General features: G+C 40.9%; 1 protein-coding gene and 1 pseudogene across 2 annotated transcripts in view; one reads left to right on the top strand and one right to left on the bottom strand.

The window, feature by feature from the left end:
• Window positions 1-23,996, top strand: part of LOC149232915 (Inositol monophosphatase family protein) — a 230,619-nt gene that overhangs the window by 45,475 nt on the left and 161,148 nt on the right. The gene's annotated exons all lie outside the window — the stretch shown is intronic.
• LOC149232916 (SWI/SNF complex component SNF12 homolog pseudogene) lies at window positions 16,650-17,933 on the bottom strand (annotated as a pseudogene).

Genomic DNA, 23,996 nt, shown 5'->3' with positions numbered 1-23,996 from the left:
CCAAGGAGTGGGAGCTGTTTGTCCAAGGCATTTTGGGCAGAGCGACTCTCCCCAGTTGGGAGAAGATGTGGGCAACTCTTCGACAAGAAGAGCTCAGGAGATTGACTAAGGCGGGGAGTAGCAGTAAGGGAGTTCGAATGAAGAAGGAGGAGGAAGAGGATGCAACTCTCGCATCTGCAGGACAACAGGGGGTTCAGAAGAGGAGGAAGAAAGATATCTCTAAGGTCAAGTGCTTCAACTGTGGGGAGCTGGGACATTATGCCTCTCAGTGCCCCAGGAAGAAAGGCAAGGGAGAAACTTTCGACTCAAAGGCAACTCCAACAAAGGCGGAGAAGGATGTCGAGATTGATGACGATTGTGCCATGAGTGCTCATGCGCCTCTAGAGAAGAGGTGGGGAGACATTGAGCTGTAGTCGAGAGGACTATAGAAGAGGGGCAAGATCCTTGAGGTTGCCAAACTCTTGGATCACATCCGACTATGGGAGCCCTTAAAGACAGTAGCATGATGATAGGTGTCGGGTGGAGCAAGGTGTGATGGAGCGACAAGGTAGTGCTGGAGTGCAGAAGTCTGTAGCAGCGTAGTAGAGGTTGCAGCAGTGCGAGAGGCACAAAGGTGTTTGTAGCAGCGCAATGGTAGCAAAGGGAGCACAGGATAGCAACAGAGGTAGCTTTAGCATCACGAGGCTTCCAGACTGACCGGGATGTCAGTATTTGGGTGAAGTCAGTTACTTACTTCTTGGTAACTGAGTTGCAGTGCAGCAGTTAGCAGTGGCAGTTTATGGGCAGCATGATGCAACAAGTTGAGAGGCAGCTGCAGTACAAATGTGGCAGTGTCATGGGCAGCAGTATAGGAAGCAACAATGCAGGGGATGTGAGGCAGCAGACCAAGCATCAGCACAGGTACCGATGCGAAAGATCAATGTGATGCTTCTATGGTGAGGCATTACTAGAGCACATTCCTCGCTAAGAGGGAGGGTTGATTTTTGGTAGCGTCGGATGTGCTCTAGCCATGAAAATTGGTGGAAAGGCTAAGGCACATGAGATCTCCAAGACCCTGAAATCGTTTGGAGAAATTCCACCCGGATGAAGAGATATTAAAATAATTAATATTTTTAATAAGACCCTAAGTCTAAACTTAGGAAAATTAAAATATGAATGTGTATTAATATAATATGGGTGAGAAAGTTCTAAATAACGCGGATCAAGCCAGTTCTAACCTTAGCCGTTGATTAGGGACTTAATCTTCTCCGTTGAATCGTCAACAGGAAAAGTATAAGAGGAGGCTTGAGGGTCAGTTGGAGACACACCAAGAGAGATCAAGAATTCGATTTTCTGGGGCTGGGTTTGCTGAGGAAATCGAGTGAGTGATCAATTGTAGTGAGGGGCAGTTTAGCAAGGGATTTCGATCCAAGGCTGAAGAATACATATCAAAGAAGCAACAAAGTGCCGAAAGAGGCAGCGCAGAGCCTAGGAGGGTTGACGCAGAGGCTAAGGAGGCTAGCACAGAGGACGGAGAGGGCCGTAGAGGCTATTGCAGAAGCCACAGAGAGCTATAGAGGCTGACGCAGAAGCCGTAGAGGGCTTCTTAGGTAGCTTTGGGAGAGTCTGTGGGGTAGACTGGGAACTGATCAACTGACGTAGAGTCGAGAGAGGGTGATGCAGTTCCAAAGCAGTGCTTGGAGCAACTTTCGCTGTCCAGCACAAGGAACAACCGGAGCCACTGTGGGATTGTTCATCCAGTTGCTGATTTGCTGGAATGCTTGTCTCCGGATAGAGGTACTACTGCCAAGGATATTCTCTGAAGGGTGAGCCATTTCTGGCACCCTAGTTGTATTCAGAATTCTGGTTAATAGTAAAACCCTCATATATGCTGCACCGGTTTTCCCGAATTGGGTTTTTCCGGTGACGATTGTCACCAGTATGGATGCAGTGTTAGTAGTGGTAGTGCTAGCAACATAGCAAATGCAACATTTGAGAGGGAGATGTAGTACAAATGGAGCATTGGTAGTGGTACTGTCAAAGGCAGCAGTACAGTTGCAGCAACACCGTAGTAGTTCGTGGACATCATGTCAGACATCAACAACGCAGAGGACGATGCTTCAGAGTCAGAGCAGTGTGTAACAACAATATATTGCTATAACACATTCCTCGCTAAGAGGGAATGTTGATTTGGGGTAGCATCGGATGTGCTCTAAGCCTCAAATTTTGCAGGGAGGCTTGGGCACATGCATTCCAAAGAACACAGAAACCATTTTGGGAAATTCCACCCATAAGCAATTATATTAAAATAATTAATATTTTTAATGGGGTTCCTAAGTCTAAACTTAGGAAAATTAAAATATTAATGGGTATTAATCTAATTGTGGGTGAATCTTCTAGATAAAGATGGAGATCAAGTCAAAACGATCTGAGCCTTTGATTAGGAGTTAATCTAGGTTGTTGGTTGTCCAACAAGAAGATATAAGAAGGGGCTTGAGGGTCATTTGGAAAATACACCAAGAGAGATCAAGAAATCGATTTTCTGAAGTGAGAAGTTCTCAGGAGGAAAAATCGATTGAGGAGATTTCTTGCAGTTGAGGGGCAGGGATAGCAGCTTCCGGAGAGAGAGATTCTCAGCCGGAGAATCATCAACAGAGAGAGGCAAAGAGTGATCTAGTAGCCTTGATGCAGGGCCACACAGAAGCAACGTAGAGGGAGAGAGAGAAAGTCGAAAATCAGCGCAGAGAGTCAGTTTCAACAGCCAGAAGCTGGGGTGTGAGACTGGGAGGCCGAGAGCAGTTACTCTTGGTTACTAACCGATTTCCTAGTTGGGTGACGCTGTGCCTGAGAGGGTTGACGCTGGGACAGCATAAAGGCAGCGCAGGGATTGCCAGGGGCACCTCATCCAACAATTGGAATAACCGAGACTTTTTCTCAGTGATTGTGTGAGGTAATATCACTAAGATTCTGCCAGTATTTCTCTCTGTAAATGAATAACCCTGTGATGTATTCAACGATGTATTCAGAATTTGCTACTGCTTAATAATAATAAACCCTTAGAACAGCTGCACCAGTTTTCCCGCATTGGGTTTTTCCGGGGACATTTGTCAAAAAATAACAATGTCCTATGTGTCTGTATTTCCTTGCTCAGTTTCTATGTTTTAGAATCATATTTAAGTTGGTGTAGACTTCTTTAGTAATTTACTTCAATATTTCAAGAAGAAATCTGAAATAAGTTTGTAATGTAATTTACGATCTAGGTGAAATAGATTTAGCGGGTTGCAGTAGGATTCCTGAGATTGTTAGATCTAGGAATTTTCACAAGAACTAACCCTAGTGGTAGCTGGTGAAGTTAATGACTAAGCTGTAATTGAATTTGATTGATTTGTTTGAATGAAATCTAGGATTTGTATGAATCCCTAGTGAAAAATCTAACATATGTATATTGAAAGGTTGTTAGATGTTTTGTAGATCTATACTTGTGTGAACTGTTTCTAGGGTTTGCTATATGTTGTAGTAAGTTATGTCATACCTTTGGAAGACACATCGAAACCCTAGATGGAATGAATGTTGTCATGAAGTAGTCTAGGGTGTATAACAAAGTCCCTAGCAAGACGTTGAAGAGTATATGTCTCTTGTTTAAAAGTCTGGGTATCTGATTTATATAAAGATGAAATGCTTCCATGATTCTGATGGTTAACTTTATGCTTCTATAGATTTGGTTGTACTTGCTATCTAAAGCTGTGCAGGTACACAAGCTTAAACTTGGTGAAGATTCTCGACATGACAAGCAAGCTGTACTAGTACACAATCTTCAACTTGGTGAAGATGTTCGATGTGACAAGCATGATGAGGATGATGATAACTTTGATGAAATGGTTGGAAGCCATGAAAGATTTTCCTATGTCGAAAAGAAGAAGTTGATTTCCCAGAGGAAGCATGAATAGAAGAGATCTCCCTAAGATTAAGAGGGAGTCTGGATGAAGAGGTGCATCTTGGTTGAGAGGGAGCGCATAGCTTGGTTTTGATTGAAACAATGTATTTCAGAGGATATCTTGTTGGATAAGAAGTAGGAAAGGAAAGGATATAATTGAGGAATCTTCTGTGAAAGATTTAGTTGATAGTCCTACTATGAAAATTGAGAAGCAACATCAAGTTGTTTGAAAGACCTCGAAGGTTTGTATTTGATTATGTAAATGTGAAAGTATGTTATTGATTGGGGTTGTGTTTGTATAGGTGAATCTCTCAAAAGATTTGATAGCATGCTGGTAACCAATCAAGTTGATTGGGAGAGATTGGTCATTCTTGATCTGCTGGATCATGGGATGTTGAGGCTTTGTGAGTGAAGCATTTGCCTAAGAAGACATCTGGCTGACACTTTGTGTTGATGGCCGAGTCCCGAAGTTGGAAAGATGGTGTTGATCAAAGAGCTCTGTTTGGATACACACCTAGATTTTAGGTTGATGGTTAGCAAGTAAGCTTGAGTGTACCTAAAGAGGCTGAAAGCTTGAGTCCATCTTAGTCCCACTTGGATAGATTGCATTGGTCAGGAATCTAGTCCATGGCATTACGGTGCCTAAACTATTGAATGACTGTTTGGATAGATTGCCCTGGTCAGGAATCTAGTCCATGGCATTGCGATGCCTAAAGATCTTCATGGTTCATATAGTTTGAGATCTTCCATTATATTTGTACATTATGAATACATCCCTAGTTAAGAGGGAGTGTTGGAAAATGTGACTATGTTCGGTCTCCAGTAATGTACTTGAGTCACTATGTAATGTACTTGTCAAAAGAATAAAGAAAAGAATTATTATTATTATTATTGTGACTTATTAAAGCATGGGTTTCATGCTTGGGTCACCATGTTTTAGGTCAAAGTCCCCATTGTGGACTTCTAGGATTTATTCTGAGTCTATAGAATTATTGTACATTTAAAGAGACCCTTCTTGGGCTTTTGAATCATGTAAAAAGGTTAAGTATTGAGTCAAATATGAATTATGTAACCTCCACACCATGTCAGCCTAAGAGAAGATCAAGTCGACCTAAGGACCCTATTCGACCCCACAAGAAGCCTATAAAAGGAAGGTCATCGAATTCATTTGGAGCATCATTTTCTCCTCAAGTTCGAATTCTCTTGTAGCTGGGAAGAAGTGTGAAAATCTCTTGTTGCTGTGCAGAAGTGCAAAGTTCTCTTGTAGCTGGGAAAAGGTGTGAAGTCCGTTGTCTGGAAACCGAAGTGAATGTGAGTTTGGGGAAGTTTAAGGAGACAAGGAAAAACAAAATTTTGGTGTCTCTCTCTCTGTTTCGTGTCTTGGATTTGGAGATCGAAGTCTTCCAAGTTTCACTGCTGCCGGAAGCTACCAGTTAAGTTGCTGCATAGTCGAAGTTGCTGGGAAGAGGTTGAAATTCTGGGAGGTTGACTTGGTGTGGAGGGAAGGTTTGGTCTTGGTCTAAGGTGAAGAGTCTCAAAGAATACTATTGAAAGGAGGAATTATCTTGACTGGGTTTTCCCCTCGAAGGGGGTTTTCCCTGGCATGTGCCTACATCTTGTGTCTATTGTTTTATGCTAAGTCATCGGATTCGTCCTAAACCCCCTGCGAATCCCGAATCCGGTGAATCCGACACGATTCGGTCCGGATTCATGTCCAAATCACAGGACACGTCGTGTCCGAGGGCGTGTCGCGATTTTCAAAAGCGTGTCGCGATTTTAGGACACGTGTTCGGTTTCCAGGACTCACTAAGCTCAACGCGGGAATGAAAAGGGCGTGTTTGCTCATTAAAATTGTCATTTGGCAAGTGATTTGTGCTGTTGGCAAGTGATTTGTGCTGTTGGAGCAAGGAGTAAACCATTTTGGCAGCTTCATGATCAAGTCTAGGCCCTAGTATTGATATGCTATTCATGGTAATGTTAAATTCTTAAAGTAAAAGTGACATTCTCCTTAATTTTCATTTTCATCCTTTTACTTAAATTTTTAACATTACCATGAAATGACTCAGGATGTTTGAGAGTGGTTTCGGCCTCATTGGATTTCATATGGAGAAAGTAGAATTTTAGATTTCATTCAAAATCCAGCAAACTTATTAGTTTTTCAGGATTTTAGGATTGGGGGATTGCAATGTTTCCATTGAATTTTGTCATGTATTAGGGTATGGAACTCGTATTTAATCAAGAGCACCAAACCAAGAGCTTCTGAATATGTCGCTCCCGCTCCCGTTTTCGCTCCCGCTCCCCGCTTTCGCTCCCGCTCCCAAGTAACACTGTTCCTGATGATATGGGTCTGGACACCACTGTTGAGTTGGCATTGGCCAACATGGATCTCAATGATGCAGTGCTAGAGCCTGTTAGATTTGATGACTTAGAGGGGTCAACCTCCATACCAGCAGATGCAGAGGCGACTATGGATACAGCGGAGTAGGAGGATGTAGAGGAGAGCAGTGGGGACCATGATGATGGGGACAATGATGCTGATTCTGATGCTGATTGATGCCTTGAGGCTTGTATACCTGTAGTTGTTTTATATTTTCTATTTCTATTTGCCATTGGCATTGCACCAACACTACCTATGTAACACATTTTGATTTGATGACTTAATGAGAAAACTACAGTTGTCAGTGTGTTTATCTTACTATCTTGTAGTTGTAAGTTGTCTTTCAATTATGAATTAAGAATCATGGTTTAAATTTTTAATAGATTTATCATTTATGTGACCAGTACCACTGACATTTATTTGAATTTTGTATATACTATGCATGCTAATAGCTATAGATGAAGATCTATGTTTGAAATCAATAAATTTGTATCATTAATTAAAATTTGTGTAAGAAATATGATAATATCTAATTTTTAATATATATGTATATTTTTAAAATATATATATATATATATATATTTTTTAATAAAATAATATATAACGTGTCCTAACGTGTCCTGTTCTGGGGGGTCAGCGTGTCCGAATCCGACACCACGAATCTCGAACCCTACGTGTCCCGAATCCCCGTGTCAGGGGACTTAGGTTTTATGTGTCGCTGCTTTTGGTAATTGCTTGATGAACTAAAGAAAGAAGATATAAAGAATCGTAATAATAAGAAACATCACAAGTAATTATCAATATCAAGAAAATCTTTGCCTTTCTGATTTTCCAACACTACCTAGGGAGGTAACACTTTTACGTGATCAAAGCCCCAAATTTGGAAGGGAAGCCCCACATGAAGTGTCAATTTGCCATTGAATAGAAAGCTTGGTCCACTTAGATGCATTAATGATTATTGTACCTAATGGTGAAGATGTAACACTAGACATTTTGTGTGATTAGCATATGTATTTCATCATGGGTTGGGCAACTTAACTAGGGCCCACTTCCACTAGAGGAGCATAATGACACCCTATAGGTGAATCGTTGAGAGTGATGGGGCTCCTACCACTTGCAGAGCATCATTCCATTCCATGGGCACCTACAACACCCCAAGCAACCTGCACTTCGCCCCACATTATTAATGAGATGATGCACTTGGAGTCTTGGACCAACATGCCCCAATCGACTTAGTAGTGTACACATGGTTTTGTAGTTGATTAGAGGCCCAGATGAGGTTTTTCTCACCCCTTGAGACATGGGAGGGATAACACCTAAGTCACAGTGTTCGTCAAACTTCTAGGTAGAATTTTGCAATTTGGTGAACCCCAAATAATATATAAAGTTCGTTCCAGTTCGATGAGGTTTTCCGCTACCAACCGCTTTTTGTGTATTGCTATGGGTTTTAATGGTAGTTTTCCACATGCCTTGATGTGGGTTTTATATAGAGATTTCCACATGCCTTTTCCAATTCTGCTTATCTTCTCCATGCCATTGACGAAACCTGTTTTAACCATAAACCTCATCGTTGTATTAGTAGTGTTAATTCCCTACACTAGGCAACTGCAACTGTGACTTCCCACCTTTGTACCTATGGTGAGTTTGCGATTCACCATTTGTGATGGTCACACTGTGATGACTTACACCCAACCAATGTTCGCTTTCATTGTGCAATTAGGTGCTTATGCTTGTTTTTCATTTGGGCATTTGACATGGATTATTGGGTGACTTGGAAAAAGGAAGGGATTTGACTGTGGTTTTGTTCCCTCACCTGAAATGGGGGGTAAATCTTCAATCCTAATCGAGTGGGACCTCCCATTAGATACTTACCACTTCCCTCTATACATTGCTAGCCCTATACCCCACCTCCCATCTCTAGGTCCACATGACCATGTGTCAACTGGGTTCTAGCATACATTCCCCTACCCTTGTCCACATGTTTGGGTCGGGCCTTGAAATGTTACCCTGGGAGGTTGATGTAGCTAAAAGAAAAGTAAAAAGCATATCATGACCAAAAGCAAGAAATAAAAGAAAAAGAAGATTATAAAATGCAATAGATGGTCGGGACATTAACATTTGCACGTGGGAAAAAGCCAACCATGAGCTCTACCCCTTATCATTATGTCCATCACTCGGTTTGTAGGGCCAATGTTGCCTGCCACATCATAAAGGGAACCCTTGCATGTCCCAACCCTTGGTGGGCGATGAATTGCCCCACCTTTAAGGGGGTGACCCACTGTTACACATCATTCACGACATGTTCTCATTACCTAGAGCTTCAAGCAGTAATAGAAAGAAAAATCAAGAAAAGGCAAATGACAATTAGAGGGGTGGAAAAGCAAAGTCCAGGGTAACTCATGCATCAACAATTGATGCCTCCTCACATTTGTATGCCCAAAATGTGGATTTTCTCATCATTGCTAACCCCTTGACCATGGCATATGGCCCAGAGACCCCTTTGCCTCCTCCGTTCCATCATTATTCACATGAAATCTATTGGTTGAGGGATGTACTAGGGACTTGTCTTGCCCTTAGGGGTTGGGATCACCTAATAAGATCATCCATTAACCACTCCTACCTAGGGAGGTAACACTATTACGTGATTAAAGCCCCCAATTTGGAACCATTAAATAGCAAGCTTGGTCCACTTAGATGCATTAATGATTATTGTACCTAATGGTGAAGATGTAACACTAGAAATTTTGTGTGATTGGCAGATGGTCTTCATAATGCGCTGGTCAACTTAAATAAAGCCCAAGTCCACTAGAGGAGCATTATGACACCCTATAGGTGAAGCGTTGAGAGCGATGGGACTCCTACCACTTGCAAAGCATCATTCCATTCCATGGGCACTTACAACACTCCTAGCAGCTTGCATTTCGCCCCACATTATTCATGAGATGATGCACTTGGACCAACATGCCCCAATTGGCTTAGCACTGTACACATGGTTTGCAGCTGATCCGAGGCCAAGATGAGGTTTTTCTCACCCCTTGAGACATGGGAGGGCTAACACCTAAGTCATAGGGTTCGTCGAACTTCTAGGTTGAAGTTTGAAATTCGACAAACCCCAAAGGATGTTTAAAGTTTGTTATGGTTTGATGAGGTTTTCCACTGCCAACCACTTCCATGTATTGTTGTGGGTTTTAATGACAGTTTCCCATGTGCCTTGATGTGGGTTTTACATGTCATAGAGTTTTCTGCATGCTTTTGCAATTCTGCGTATCTTATCCATACCATCGACTGACCCAATTTTAACCATCAACCTCATCGCTATATTGTGGTGTTGTTAATTCCCTATACTAGGCAACTGCGACTATGACTTCCCACTTGCGGGCCTGTGGTGAGGTTGCGATTCGCCATATGTGATGGTCACACCGTGATGAATTACGCCTAACCAGTGTTCATTTACAGACTACCGTAAAAAATTAAAGTGGTTAATTATGATTTTTTTTTTTAAATTTGTATATTATACATTATTTATTATTAAAACCATGCTGCTCTATGGGTTCAATTCGTCCCACACGACTGTTCAACGGCTCACCCATTGCTTAATGGTCTGATACATTATATATATATATATATATATATATATATCATATATTTTTTTTATCACTTTATATATATACACATTGTATTAATTGTTAAACTATATATATATATATATATATAGTTGAACTTAAATTCGGACCTCATTGAAAAATTTGAACCTGATTTGAATTTAATGGTTGCCGAACCCAAGCCACGTGACTTAGGCTAGAACCATCCTCAATGCCCTCAACTTAGGAGTAGAACCAAGCTATTTCACCACCAGGAGACCCATGAGACCAACTTTTGTGCCCCAAACAAAAACTGGGGTCCACAGGATGATTTGCATGGAAGTCTAGGGGCCAACCCCTAGACCTTGATTTTTGGAGCCCTCTACACTCATTTTGGCACTAGAGGAGCCCAACGCTTGCCTACACATGCATGATGTCAACACTTTGGCCCTCTTATTGGTTAATTGTTATGTTTTCACATTGGCTATAAGGCCAGCTTGTGATCTTACTTAGTATTTTTCCATTATTTTATTAGTTGAGGGGCTAATAGGCTAAAATTAAACATCATTGGACACATATATATTAGAGAGACCTCATTTAATCTCTCTCATCATCAAACTTGTGAATTTCAGACCTCTTAGAAATTTTGCACTTCTTGTGGGTGGATTGGAGATTCTTGGAATGTATTTTGATGTATGGAAGCTTAATTTGGATTGTCTTTGGAGCTATTCTTTGGAAAATGGATGGATATATTGCATGTTATCTTGTAAATGCTCTTTGTTGAATATTATCATTTTGAATGTCTAATGTATGGAACTATTTCTTCTAGATTATGCTAGTTTGTGCCCTAATTTGTTGAAAGGCTTTCTAGATGAATGTTGCATATGTTACTCATGCATAACATGTAATGAATGTCCCTATCGGCGAATCTTTTTAAATCTCTCCCGAGAAACTCCATTTATCATTGAGTGGGTAAATGTTGGAATTTTGATACTTAGGGCATCAAATTTTGGCCTCCTTAGAAACGAATTAGGCTTATCTAGAGCCATCCTTGACTCCATATACCCATAGGACAAGACACTGGTCCAATCACTTGATGGTCAACCTTAAATTTTCTCCATAATTTTCTCTTCTCAAATTCGGTCCTTTTAAGGCTAGGGAGAAAAACTAGGTCTTGGAGTGAAATTTTAGGGAGGAGGCTTTTTGGTGATTTGAGACCCTAAACATCAAGAGATAGGTCTAGGCTACCTAACTTATCAATTTGATGGTCATCCACTCAAATTTTATTAATAAAATCTCTTGCCCTAGGTGTTGCCCTAAGAGGAAAACTCTAATTTCTTTTCTTTCAACTTGATGATTTTCTTGAGGGTTTCATGAGCCTTGTATTAGTTCATTATCATCATAAGAAACTCTTTCTGGGGGGCCTTGACTTTGTGAATACCTATTTTCATCAAAAAACCTCAAAACCCTAGGTCTTGAGCCTTCCTTTGAAAGCGATTTGTTCTTTGAAGCTTTGTACCTTTATTGTGCCTCTTTTTGAATGAGCTTTAGTAGGGTCACTTTGTGCCTTGTATCGGGACTCCTCCCATCGGTGAAAATCTGTATAGAGCAGGGGGCCTTGGTTGTGATCATAGTTGACCATTGCCCCTTTGTTAGCACTTAGTCTAGGTTTTAGTCTTGCAGGGTTTCCCTCTCCAAGGCCTGCTATATTTTGTGGTAACAAGACATGTTGCCATAAAATCTTTTAGGCCTTGTGAGAGGATTCTCAAGGCAAGGGCCAAAATCTATGGCAACAATGAGTAAGGATTGTCACTGTTAGTTCAACAATCTCTGCTGCTGTTTAGTGGAATTTCCCCATAAAGGAGGCTTCCTTCTATTCACCCATGAGCGTTTTCTAATTAGAGGGCTTGAGGTGATATGAATAGTTTATGGAAAAAAATACCTTCAAGCTGAAATAGGATCAAATATTCTTTATGAAGGAGTAAGTATTCTAACTCTAGACCATGGATCACTACAAGCTAGGGCTTATTGATATGCAATGATGGAGGAGTACCTAGACATGTAGAAGTCAAAGAAAGGGTTTCGTTAATGGTTAAATCAACGAAGTAAAAAGGGAAAACCCTTAGATAGGCTTCATGTTGAAGCTTGGTTAGGGATTGGGGTCTCTAAAGGCTCAAAGGAGTTTGGGAAGGATGATGTTAGCCCTACTTAGGGAGGTTTCACAATCAATGCTAGATTGCATTTAAAAAAATTGTAGAGGAAAATCTTGGAATTTCATCCACAAGCATCCACTCAAAATTACCCTATTAGCAATTTGGCCCTAGAAATGACCTAGCGCCTTGCCTTAAAAAACCTAGGAGAGATGCAAGAAAGGAAAATATTTAAATTTTAATATTTTTGATCAACACAATTTTGGCTAGTGCCTAATCCCTTGGGAAAATGGAGTTTTAGGGAAATTTTTTAAAGGAAAATGAAAAATGATTGGAGATAGGGGGAAATATATTTTTCCTCTTGTAAAACCCTAGCCATCTTTTTTGTGACGAGAGAAACTAAATATAGAAGATATGCCCCAAGAGTTCTTCTAGAGGTTCAAGGAAGAATAATTTTAACATGCAAAATTTCACCAAGATTTCCAATAAACAATATGCATTTAGTCATGGAACATTTAGAAAGCCTAGCATAAATTCATTCACATGCAAAATATAAAAAAATAAGCAATTAATTTATAAATTCCTTCAAGAAGGCTCTCCTTCTTTCAATCCCAAAAAGATGTCTCCAATGAAAAATTTAATCTCCAATATAAAGATGCTCCATAAACAATGACATTTTTACCAAGTAGCAAAATAGATAAGGCAAATTGCACTCTCTCTAAGGAGGTAAAATTCATGTGTGATGATGCGCAAATGAAGTGGAGGGATCACCTATTTATATGAGGTCTATTCCTTCACTTTTACAAAATAATAAGTCTACAAGCCCTAAAACTAGTTTGACTTTGAGTGTTTGACAAGATAAGGGGTATTGTTAAATTGGTGAGTTAAATTAAATCATGGCTGATAAGAGTTTAAATTAACATGGCATTAGAGCTCTGAAACTTTGACAGGAGATATCACAGGTTTGATAGTAATTTTTTTAGAAAGTAGATTTAAAATTATTTACTGGGTTTTTGTGGCTAAGTCGATTTGGTTATTATGGCATCATCAGGTTTGAGGTATGAAGATAACTTGGAGGGGGCCAGTAATTTTAGTTCATGGAAGGAACGAATCTCCATTGTTTTAGAAGTGAATGGCTCGTGGGAGTTTGCAAGCATGCAGATCTTCGTTTCTATAGACCTTGCACAAGCAACCAATCACAAGCTAAAGGATGTGAAAGCAAGGGGAATTATTTTGGATGATGTAAAGGATCACATCATCCCTCACATGATAGGGAAGGACACTGCATACAAGATGTGGATGCCCTTGATCAGTCTATACCAAAGTACTAACGAGAACAAGAAGATGGTGCTGCGAGAGTAGCTCAACAATATTCATATGAATGAAACTGAGGCTCTGACCTCATATCTCACCAGGATCCAGAAGGCTCGTGATGAGCTATCAAGTGTGGGAGAAGCTGTAGTTGATTCAGAGCTTTTAAAAGTAGATTTGAAGGGGCGTGCTAAGCAATGGACCACCTTTCAAGAGGGGGTCCTTGCAAGGCAACAACTTCCAAATTGGAATTGGTTGTGGGACAACTTTACCCAAAAGGAGATTTGGGAAAGTTCTATCATTGGTGGACAACATAGGGGAGGAGATGAGGTGGATCTTGCTCATGTTGGGAAAGTAAAGAAGGGCAAGGGCAAAGCCAAGCAGAACTAGGGTGGAGGAGGAACTTCACAAGGTAAGAAGGAGAAGGACATGAGCAAAGTCAAGTGCTTTGCATGTCACAAGTTCGATCACTATGCCAAACACTCTCTAAACAAGAAGGGTAAAGTAAAATTTCTACAACAATAACAATGTAGATGGATGAGCTTTCCGAGAAGTTTGACAAGGAGTTTTCCTTGGTCTCTTGCTTTTTTGGCACCTTATCTCATGGTATGCGGTTTGTGGACAGTGGAGCTTCTCGTCATATGACGACATCTCGAGACCTCTTTACTAGATTTGCCAAGAAGCACCAACATCTCCATGTAGAGCTTGGAGATAATGTGAGATATGCAGTGGAGGGCGTTGGAAGCGTTGGAACTATATAGTTCCAGCTAGACTTAGGCAATCCTATGGAGGTTGAGGTGTTATATGTACTGGGGTTGGAGAAGTACTTGCTCTTTGTTTTAGCCATGGTGGACAGGGGACTAGAAGTCAACTTCATGGGAGATTAAGTTTATGTGAGGCTGAATGGAGTAGATCCCAGCGTGAGGCATGTGATAGGGATCAAGGGGAGCAACTTATATTTGTAATTTTGTTGAGATGATAGCTTGTGAAGGCCTTGGTGCATGATAGTGACAGCTAGAGTGAGATTTGGCATAGGAGGATGGGACATCTACACTACAAGGCTTTACCACTGTTGGAGTAAATGGTCATTGGTTTTTCGGAGATGAGGGTGGAGTAGGAGTGTGTGTGTAAAAGATGTGCACTTGGCAAGCATGCCAAGGCAACCTTTCCTCACAATGAGATCAGGTCTAAGGGAGTGTTGGACTTGGTGCATTTAGATGTATGTGGTCCTATGTCAGTGGAGTTGATCATGAGGTTCAACTACTTTGTGACCTTCATAGATGACTATTCCAGGAGGACTTGGATCTACTTCCTGAAGACTAAGTATGAGGTCTTCAGTCGGTTCTAAGAGTTCAAATCTCTTATGGAGAACCACACTAGGAACAAGATCAAGGTGTTGAGATCAGATAATGGGGGTGAGTATACCTCCTATGAGTTCATGGGTTTTTGCAGGGAGGCATAAATCGAGAGAGAACTCATAGTGCCTTACAACCCTTAGTAGAACAGGGTTGTGGAAAGGAAGAACAGGACCATCGTTGGAGCAGTGAAGGCAATGATCCATGATTAGGACTTGATGGAATCACGATTGTCGTTACACCAAAATCCGCAAGTGTTAGTAAACGGATGCATCGCCAGAGTTAACGGATCCTCGAGGGGCTACTGGGCACATGTCACGAAACATGTTGGGAGCGCTGACTTTCATTCATCCAACATGACTTGCCTATGTTCTTGTTGGCAAAGGCTTGCATTACATATGTTTACTTGCAGAACAAGAGTCCTCACAGGGTAGTTGAGGACAAGACTTTTGTGGAGGCTTTTATAAGAGTGAGCCTGAGGTGAACCACCTTCGCATATTTGGCAGTTCAGTTTTTGTCCATATTCTTAGAGAAGAGGACTAAACTAGAGGGTTCTCTCAACTTGAAGGCATTGACTATGAAGAAACATTTGCTCCAACAACAAGATATACAACGATTCGATCATTAGTCTCTTTGGCAACATCGATGGGATGGAACATTCATCAAATGGATGTCAAGACTGTGTTTCTAAATGGCACTATAGGTGAAGAAGTCTACATAGAACAACCCTTGAGATTTGAAATCAAATATAGAAAGGCATATGTTTGCAGATTGAAGAAAGCATTCTAGGGCCCCAAGCAAGCACCAAGGGCATGGTATGCTAGAATGGATGCATACCTACAAAGATTAGGCTTCATGAAAAGTTCTGCTGATTCGAACCTATATATTAAGGTTGTAAACAATGAACCTGTAATTATTCCTCTGTATGTAGATGCCCTTCTCTTGACAGGTGTAGAAGTTCGAATTAAAGAACGTAAGAAACAATTGGCAACAGAGTTTGACATGAAGGATCTTGGGATGATGCGTTACTATTTGGGACTAGAAGTCTGGCAGGAACCTAATGAAGTCTATTTAGGTCAAGGAAAGTATGTGATCAAAATACTGAAGAAGTTTGACATGATGGACTATAAATCTATGACCACTCTGATGATCACAAACTTAAAAAGACTAAGGAGTTCCGAATCAAGCCCTGTGGATCCTTCTAGATATAGACAACTGATTGGCCCATTGATGTACTTGGTGAACACTCGACCCGAAATATGTTTTGCAGTACATGTACTTAGTCAATTCCAAGTGGAGCCGAAGCATGATCATTGGATATGAAGCATAAAAACTGATAGCTTGTCGACTTGAATGTAAAAATACACAAGAGGTATTTGAAATAATAATTTATTATATAGATAAAATGTATAGGTGATAAATGTTACAATGAGGACCCTGCTTTTATACCTCAGCAGGTGTCCTTTCGTGATTGGGCATGTCTTCTAGACATGCCTTTTCACTTAACTTAATGACTATTTAACCTAATCAATATTTGCATATTTAATATTTACATTTATTTTATTTATTTACTTGTTATGAATTTGTTATGAATTATATTCATAACATAGTCCCTTCCTTCAAAAGCTTTGTCCTCAAAGCTATATTGCTGGAAATTGTCTTTGTTGTTGTCGTCTCGACATATGGAAGGTGGAAGGTCTTCGTCACTACTGTTGTAATAAATAATATTTTTTTTTGTAATACTTTAAAAAAAAAAATATTAACAATAATAATTTATATATATATATATATATATATTTAAATTATATAACTATTTTGTAATTATGATATTATGATAACATATAGCTTTTAAACTAAATTGTGACCCACCTTTTGACCAACGATCACACCTGTTGTTGTAGCGTGTTAAATTGGTGCTAACAGCGAAGTGAAGGGCGGCTAATGGGGTTGTGCGAGGAATTTTTAGTGGTCTACGACAGTGGTTGGAAATTGTGGTGGTCCAAGGAATTGCAGTGGTCGGAATGTGTCAGGTTGTCCGGAGAAGACGACCGATGAAGACAAGGAAGGCGTCGAAAAGGGAATCGTGGTCAGCGGGGACGTGGATGGCTGTGAAGGATAGAGATGCTGAGAAAGCTTCTGGGATATAAAAGAAAACTTAATCTTCTCGCCCCCGAAAATCCTCTGCAATGGTGGGTCACAGTTAATGACCGATGGATCAGAAGGATGTTGAAGCTTCTTAGCTTTCACATACTGCCAAAGTGCAGCAATGATTCTCGGTCTTGTATCCACCTCAATGCCGAGAAGTTCAGTCAAGGAAGGCGAGAGCTTGAATTTCTCCGGAACATAATTCATTTCCAATCGAATAGATGCAGTGAATTCTTTGCTACCCTTCCGCTTTATCTCAAACCCTTCCATAGGAGTCAGTGATCTAACATTATCCCAAATAATGACAGGGTTATCAGGATACAGACTAGGATCCAAATTGACTGTGATCCTCTTAAAGAAAGACGAAAACTTGGGAAACGATGAACTCTGTTGCTTTGGAATAGTGCCAGCGGAAGCAGAAGCATCTGTCTCTATGCCATCCTCTAGAATCCTTCCGAGAATTCGCAAGGTCCACGACGGTTGCTCCAACATATGTTGTTTATCATCGGTACCACGGGCGTGGTGGTTTTGATTTGCAAAGGTGTTGAAAACATAGATTCGCAGCGTGCGCTGAAGGGAGGGCGGATTTTTGAGGGCTTCCTGGATATCAGTCTTCTTTCTGGCCAGGGCTGCGTCCACCCTAGCCTCAAATTCAAGCAATTGGGTATACAAAGCAGACTCCGGTAGTAGCGCAGCGACTCGGTCGGGAACCTGCTTCTCGGGAGCCTTGCGCTTCTTCCTCCGAGGGGCCGGGGCTAACTCTGTGGGTTTGAATGGGGACGATGAAGGATTTCCAGTTAGAGATGTGGCTCCCATGGGGCGGACAGGAGGCTTCTGCTGACCACGCTTAGGGTTTGCAGAATTAGGGTTTGACAGGGTGGAAACGCCAGGTTGTGGTGGCGTAGCAGCCAACTGGGGTTGGGTCTGTGACTGTAACTGTGGCTGGACCTGGAAGTGTGAGGATGCAGGAGTCGAATGTGTAATTGTTGAGTGGAGGTTTGTCATGTGTGCGGTGGGGTTAGGACCAGGGTTTGAAACCCCTGCCATATTTGTTGCAATGGAAGAGGGATTCGGCCCAGTGGGTAATCCAACACCACCCATATGGGGACCTTCACTGGGAGGTTTTTTCAATTGCTTTACCTGGAACCTCATACACAAGGGAACATTATCGTCTTGATCTACATCATTCTCATTCACATTAAGACCAGATTCATTTGTATCATCATGTTGATCTGTATCAACTTCATTAGGATCATCATCTAGATCATTTTCTGTGACATCTTTGTAGGAATTTACAGGGTAAGTTCCTCAGAAAGAACACCAAAAGGACACCGCTCACAACCAGATCACAGATCAATACACCAGTATTTTTGACGTGGTTAAAACCCTCAAAGAGGGAAACAGTCCACGGCCTGAGCCAACGCACTTCAGGCAATTTATTAATCAAAGAATGAAAATTTACATAAGCTTCTCTCATGCACGGATTACCCTACAAATGACCCTCCATGCGCTTTAAATAGAATTCATGGACCAATCGGGTGTCAAGCCACGGATCAAGTGTCGGTAATACCGAGGAGAGAATGAACCGTCGGATCACTACATATTGTGACCGTCGGATTGTAAGTTACAAAATGTACAACGGTAAAGAAACACACTTTACCTAACTCTATACCTAACTCTATACTAGACCAAGTTGTACTTAACTATTTCCTATGTGTCAGAATATCCTAACATCCCCCCTTAAGAACAACTTGGGATAGGATTGAAGGATTTACAAATATGACACAATAGGAGAAGGAAGGAGGCACTAGAGCCTATCCCCCCTTAGTGACAACTTCCTGAACTCCAACCATAAATCGAAGTTTAGTGAACTTCGCCTCTGTGAGAGCCTTTGTGAAGATGTCTGCAACTTGATCATCTGTTGAACAATATTGCACTTCAAGAACATGGTCGTGAATGAGCTTTCTGATGAAGTGCATGTGCAGTTCAATGTGTTTGCTGCGCTGATGTTGAACTGGATCTTTGCATAGCTGAATGGCAATTTGATTATCACACCAAAGTGTAGTCGGATGCTGCTGCTGAAAGCCAAATTCTGACAGGATCTGACGAAGCCACAAGGCTTCCTTACTAGCTTCTACGGCACCACGATACTCTGCTTCTGCTGATGAAAGAGAAATGGCACCCTGTTTTTTGCAAGCCCATGTAATAGGTCTTGAACAAAGAGTGAACACATAACCGGCAGTAGACTTCCGATCATCAGGGTCACCAGCCCAATCGGAATCAGTGAAACCAACCAATAGAGGAGATGCTTTGGCACTGTAATGAATCCCAAACTGAACTGTACCTCGAACATAACGAAGTATTCTTTTAGCTGCTTTCCAATGACTTTCACGGGGGTTTTGCATGAACCGAGCAACAAGGCCAACAACAAAGGAAAGGTCAGGACGAGTATGGGTTAGATACAAAAGTTTTCCTACAAGTTGACGGTATAAGGTAGCATCAACTTCAGGAGAAGTACAAGTGACTGAGAGTTTGACTCCAGACTGAAAGGGAGAAGGGGCTGGCTTACAGTCTTCCATGTGAAAATGACGTAGAATATCACAAGCATACTTGGACTGGGAAAGGGAAATACCCTCCTTGGATTGCAAGACTTGAAGACCGAGAAAATAGTGTAAGTGTCCTAAGTCTGTCATTTCAAATTTCCTTTTGAGGCTAGACTTCACATGGTTTATAAGGTTGGGATCACTATTAGTAAGGATAAGATCATCAACATAAAGAACAAGGATGATAAGAGAGTTGCCCACTTTCTTGGTGTAGACAGTATTGTTAGAATGACACCTAGAAAAGCCAGATTCTAAAAGAAAGCTATCCATTTTGGCATACCAAGCCCGAGGAGCTTGCTTGAGACCATAAAGGGATTTCTTAAGTCGACAAACAAGGCTGGAGTCTGTTTGTATGAAGCCAATGGGTTGTTCCATATAGATTTCTTCATGCAAGTCCCCATGCAAGAAGGCAGATTTAACATCCATCTGATGGACTTCCCATTTGAAAGAGGCAGCAAGGGAAAGAACAAGGCGGATAGAGTTCATTTTGGCAACAGGGGAGAAGGTTTCAGTGTAGTCAATGCCTTCAACCTATGAAAAGCCCTTAGCAACAAGACGAGCTTTATGCTTATCAACTTTCCCATCTGGTCCATACTTGGTTCTGTAAACCCATTTGCATCTAACAAGTTTTCGTCCCTTTGGTAAAGGAACACGATCCCATGTATCATTTGCCAATAATGAATGATATTCTTCATTCATAGCTGCTTCCCAATCTGGATGGCCTGAAGCTTCTGCAAAGGTGTCAGGATCATAATTTACTGGAGCTTGAGCCAGTAAAGAAGAGGCTCTCTCGAACTGAGAACGTGTGCGTCACTGATCTGTAGGATCACTGGCAAGATCACCTGCTGCATCTCGAGTAGCACGAACCCATTTTGGAGGCTCAGGAGCTGAAGGAGGATCCTGAGATGGTGGGGGAGGATTGTCATCCTCACTTTCATCATCTGAAGAAGAAATGTTTTCAAAGGTAGAAGAGATAGGGAGAGGTGGCACATCCGCCGGACTAGGCTCGCAGGCCGATATATTTTCATCAAATTTTACATCTCTTCTAATGATAACATTTTTGGACTTAAATGGAATAAGTCTATAGCCTTTGACATCTTCAGAATATCCAACAAAAGTACATTTTTCACTCTTAGGTTCTAAAGCTTTATGCTTTTCATCTGGAATATGGGCCCACGCTTCACTTCCAAAAACACGAAAGTGACTTACATCTGGTTTGATTGAGCTCCATGTTTCTTCTGGAGTGATATTCTTTAAAGCCTTAGTAGGAGTGCGATTTATTATGTAATTTGCACAGTTAATTGCTTCTGCCCAAAAACTAAGACCAAGTCCTTTAGATTGTAGCATACAATTAGCCATTTCCTTTAAGGTGCGATTCTTCCTTTCAGCTACACCATTTTGTTGTGGAGTATATGGAATAGTATGTTGCATTTGAATTCCATTCTCAGTGCAATAGTTGATGAATGTGTTTTTAACATATTCTCCGCCATTATCAGATCTTAACTTAACAATTTGATGTCCAGATTGTTTTTCAACAAAGGCCTTGAAGGCCAAAAAAGTGTTAAATACTTCACTCTTGAGTTTTAAGAAGTATACCCAAGTGCGTCTGGAGAAATCATCAATGAAAGTTAAGAAATACTTGCAACCAGAGAATGACACAACTGGAAGTGGACCACATAAATCACTATGCACAAGCTGTAAAGGGGCTGAGGCGTGCCAAGAGGCACGTTTTTCAAAACTGTCCCGATGATGTTTTCCGAGTACACATCCGGAACAAACACCATCTCTGCAAGATACCATAGGAAGACCTGTCACCATATTTTCTTTACATAGATGCTGAAGGGAGCGATAGTTTAAGTGACCAAATCGCTCATGCCAAAGTTTGCTCACTTCATCGTTATGAGCAACAAATACTGAGGGAAGATTTGATGACCAAAAGTTGTGAAACTTATACAACCTTGTAGAATCATCAGCAATGCCAGTAGCCAAAATCTGTTTAGGATCTTTTAAGTCCTTGATTACAACATCATGAGGTGAAAATTCAACGATTTTACCTTCACCTGAATGAGTTATCTGATATACAGATAGAAGGTTGCAGGATAAGGTTGGAACACATAATACATCATTAAACTGACCATTGTCTAGATGAACAGTTCCAGTCCCTACAACATTAAGAGATCTATGATCTATCATCACCAACATATATATTTTTGGTGTTACAATCATTTAAAGAAGAAAACATGGCTTTGTTTTTGGCCATGTGATAAGAAGCTCCAGAATCAATGAGCCACTCATGAGAATGAGAAGAAGAAGATACATTTAATGCATAGCCAGACCGAGATGCTTGACAACCACATGCAGAAAGTGCCATTCCTGAAGATGAAGTTGAAGTTGAAGATTGCCCCAAATGGATGTTATGCTTCTTCATTGCTGCTTCCAAGGCTTCCATCTTCTTAAAGCATTTTGATTCTAAGTGCCCATCTCGATTACAAAAATTGCAATGTCTATCAGTCTTCTTCCCTTTGTTTTTATTTGTCTTATCATTTTGTTGAAATGATTTTTCATTTTGGGGCTGAAATTGCTTAGGACCCTTGTTTGGTTTAGGACCATTCTTTTTAGGATATGACTTTTTAGGATTCTTTGAATTTGGTTGCTGCTGGGCGGCTAACGCTTTCTTGGAAGAGTTTCCAAGATTAAGAAGACCAAGGTGTAAGAGTTTTTCTTGTTCTCTTATTAAAGAATCACAAAAAGAGTCAAAGGAAGGGGGCTTGTAGTCTTTTCCTTGAGAAATGAAGGCTTCTCTTGTAGAATGGAAGGTGGAAACAAATACAGAGTAGGCTGGTCCCAACTTAGTAAGGATGGAATAAATAAGGTTACTATCTTCTTTCTTAACCTTAACACCTTCCAAAAGATATCTAAGGGTCTTGAACTTAGACAAGAAATCTTCAATGCAAGAAAAATTATTAGGGTCCAATGTAAGCAACTCATTTTCAAGTTGATGGGCTCTAATTTCATTTTTAATCCCAAAAACTTTATTGATTTGTTCCATTGCTTCATGAGGAGTTTCAAGTTCTGCAATATGGAATCTAAGATCTGGAGAAATAGACATCCCTATCAAACCACGTGCTTGATCTTGTCTATTTTCCCATTTAGCAGCATTGTCTTCATCTTTCGATTTCTTTTCTTGGCCTGTGGCTATTCGGTAGAGACCTTTACTTCTAAGTAAATCCTCCATGTAGGACAACCATTGGAAGTAGTTGGTGCTGTCAAGGGTAACTTGGTATTGACTTTCCATTTCAACAGAAACTGAAGCTGAAGATGCTGAAAGTAAGTGTTCCAATGGATAGATCTCGAAAAATTAGGCTGGGAAAAAAAACGGCTCTGAAAAAGGCTTCCGGATGAAGAAGTTATGGCTTTTTGGAAAAAAGTTGTTGAAGTTGCCGACGAAGTGCGGGAATGTGCGGAAATGAAAAAGTCCGCCCCCACAAAATGGAGACTTGAACCCAAGACCTCTACTCTCTTAAAATAGCTTTGAACCAATTGATCTATACAAAAAATTTGAGAGAGAGAGAGAGAGAGAGGGGGGGGGGCTTTGGGTTGCGTGCTTGCTTTGAGAAAGCTCTTTTTCCCTACAAAACAAAAAACACAAAACCCAACACGGACATGCAAAGAAAACGAACCTTGCGGCTCGAAGTTAGCTTTACCCAAAAAACTAAATATTTTCAAAAATTGAACCTTGCGGCTCAAAGTTAGCTTTAGCCAAAAAACTAAATATTTTTCTCAATGTTTCTAATTTTCCGAGATCACACTAAGGTGCAGGGGAAAGAGCATACGCATGAGAAAAATCCTTCCTTTCTGTTTCTGATTTGCCCAGATCGCACAGAGTCGCAGGGCAAAGAGCATATGCAGAAATGAAAGGTATAGATCCGGTTAAAAAAAAGCTAAATAAACCGAAACTGAAATAAGCAGAGAGAAAATAACAGTAAACTGCAAATAAACACTGTATACCTCCAGATCTTAAAAATGACGCAGCTAGGGCTACCGGAAACCTTTTCGCGTGAAACGAAAGGGGTTCCTCACTGGAACAGATGCTCCGAACACAACAGAGCAGTTCTCTCGGCCCGAAAGCAGTCAGAAACAACAGATCTAGGAAACGGCAGTCGGATGCAGTTCTACCGGCTTCAGATTTGGATCACCAACGGACGCGGCCCTCAAATAGCTCTGATACCATGTAGGAATTTACAGGGTAAGTTCCTCAGAAAGAACACCAAAAGGACACTGCTCACAACCAGATCACAGATCAATACACCAGTATTTTTGACGTGGTTAAAACCCTCAAAGAGGGAAACAGTCCACGGCCTGAGCCAACGCGGCCACTTCAGGCAATTTATTAATCAAAGAATGAAAATTTACATAAGCTTCTCTCATAGGTTGTGCCCAAGGTTATTGGCACTGTTTGAACTGGTCACTGGACCAGTATTGACCAGTCTAGAGTGGTTCATACTGGAGAGGTAGAACTGGTTGCTGAAACAATTGGGAGGCCTCGCGAAAAATATCTAAA

This window comes from Pinus tabuliformis, chromosome J (assembly GCF_031772625.1).
Source record: "Pinus tabuliformis cultivar Carrire ecotype Pingquan chromosome J, CPIR1, whole genome shotgun sequence".
Classification (NCBI taxonomy): Eukaryota; Viridiplantae; Streptophyta; class Pinopsida; order Pinales; family Pinaceae; genus Pinus; species Pinus tabuliformis.
The sequence above is the reverse complement of the archived record's forward strand: the minus strand, read 5'-3'. Positions and strand labels throughout refer to the sequence as shown.